This window comes from Aedes aegypti, chromosome 3 (assembly GCF_002204515.2).
Source record: "Aedes aegypti strain LVP_AGWG chromosome 3, AaegL5.0 Primary Assembly, whole genome shotgun sequence".
Lineage (NCBI taxonomy): Eukaryota > Metazoa > Arthropoda > Insecta > Diptera > Culicidae > Aedes > Aedes aegypti.
This window is the reverse complement of record NC_035109.1, coordinates 199605917-199608212: the sequence shown is the minus strand read 5'-3', so window position 1 is coordinate 199608212 and position 2296 is coordinate 199605917. Positions and strand designations below refer to the sequence as shown.

The following is a 2296-nucleotide window of genomic DNA, read 5'->3' as shown; positions in this document are numbered from 1 at the left end:
TTTTTTTTAAAGATTTGTTCTGAGCATTTTTATTTTTCCAGATTGTTCAGGAACTTCGTTCAATGCTTGGTACTTCAGTACTTCTTCAGGAAATGCCCGGGATGGGCCCGTATGGAACTTCGCAAAGCCCTTAGCGATGTCGATTTGTTGCTCCAACTGTACCAAACATTGGTTTTTGTTGGTGCTTTCATGCCTGGTTCAAACCTAAGATAATTGAGGAAAACTTTAATTTCAAAACTTTTAACGACAAGACCATTTGTAACTTACTAGCAGAGCTGCCACATATACAGATTTATCTGTATTACACAGATTTTTTTATTCTGACACAGCTGCAATTTGTATGGAACACAGATTTTCTTTCAACAATTTTTGTATGGACACAGATTTTTTTGTATGGGACACAGATTTTCTAACCTGGTAGATACAGGTTTTCTATCAAACCATCTGGCAGCCCTGCTTACTAGTAATCTTGATGAAAAACATCGTTTCGATTGACGGTAGAAGAAAAACTATCGCGATACGTTCCGATCCGCAGGTTCCGAGCTACACTCAAAATAATCCAAACGTCAAGGCTACGTGAAAACATACGTAGTTTTTTTTCCATCGCACTTTCCATGTAGCACTTACGTGAATCATTGGTAGCACAGAATGAACACTCGAGCTGATGAACTTTTCTCAATTCACGGGAATTCCACGTAGCCGCTAAGTGTTTTGTGAGTACCTTTTACGGAGCGTTTTATTGGATTCTAAGCAATTATACTATCAATTTTACGGAAACTATGAATAAAAGAAATGTTCTAATTAGATTCCTTTCATTGTACCAAAATGTTTTATTATTATTATTTGGAAATATATCTGAATGGAAGATTACACTGAATACAGGAGAAATGATTAACGTAGGCAAAATTTTGCCGAAATTCAAATGCTTATAACTTAATGAAAAATAGATGAAATTGGATGCGACCGGAAGTAATCGACGGCAAATTTGGTCTAGTTTCAAGAACTTGCTTAGTCATGCGTATTGGTCACCGGACACCGGAATTATTTCTGCAATCAGATGCTTATTACCGGAGTTAGTTCGAGGAATCTTACATCGCTGATAAATGGAGATAAGCCAGCTGCGATTGGCGGTGAAAGTACGTTGCTCAGCCCTATTCGAAAGAAAACAAATCAAAAAAGGTAAAACTTTATCTTAAACAATATTTACTCACCAACATCTTGTGAACATTTTTTGTAATGTCGAGACTTGGCGTTTGCTTCCAACGATGTTACTCGTTTTGCACTGGTGACAGTTCAAAACAGAAACTGAACTATCAACATTTGAGTTCATTTACGCCTACGTGTTTTTTTCACGTAAGAGTGATGGACACCAACAGTAAATATTATTGAAAGAACATTCAATGTATATCTACGTCTGGGTGATTGTTACCGTTGTCCGGTAAATTAGAGAAAAGTTCATTTTCAAACGATCTACGTGATTTTTCACGTAGCCTTGACGTGTGGATTTTTTTGAGTGTAAGATTGTAAGAATAGTAGGCGTAGACTAAATGACGTGTACGATCGTTATCGAAATATGTAGCCATTCCCAATCAAGCTCTCTTAAGAAGCAGACGTTAAATACAGCTTTCTTTGTTAATACCGAGTTGTTTCTGTCAACCCAGTCCCCGAACTTCCAATAGGTTATGGGTTCCAGTGGAAAGGAAGGGATTCCGCAGCTGACCGGACCTAATTATGAAAACTGGCGTTTCCGGGTCAAGCTATTTTTGGATGCGGCAGAAGTTTCGTCGGTATTGAAAGAGGACGTTCTGGCAGAAAATGCAGCGGAAAGATCGAAATGGGATCAAGTCGACAGGAAGGCCAAGTCGTTATTGGTGGGTTTCATTTCGGATGAATGTCTTGGAGTTGTCCGTGAAAAACAAACAGCCTGGGCGATGTGGAAGGCATTGGAGGACACTTTTGCTAAGCGCTCCGTGTCCAGTCAGACCCTGTTGCGGAAGCAGTTAGCAAGACTACGAATGAAAGAAGGTTCATCGATGCGAAGCCACTTTCAAGTATTTGATGATCTAGTTCGTCAACTGAAGTCTGCTGGTGCCAAAATAGAGGAGAATGACTTGGTGGCACAATTATTTTTGACATTACCGGACAGCTATGATGCTTTGGTAACGGCTCTCGAAAATCTTGCTGAAAAGGATCTAACTCTAGAGGTGGTCAAGCAACGACTGCTGGCCGAAGAATCGAAGCGTATAGATAGGCAAGATGATTCGAATGAAGATATAGGTGCAGCGTTTATCGGAGA

General features: G+C 39.6%; 1 long non-coding RNA gene across 1 annotated transcript; it reads right to left on the bottom strand.

The window, feature by feature from the left end:
* LOC110679271 lies at window positions 1-1745 on the bottom strand. Its single transcript, XR_002502348.1, has 3 exons — window positions 1212-1745; window positions 268-1151; window positions 1-204 (listed from the first exon to the last, which is right to left on the bottom strand). It is a non-coding gene; the product is annotated as an uncharacterized LOC110679271 (long non-coding RNA).
* Window positions 1746-2296: the final 551 nt, after the last annotated feature.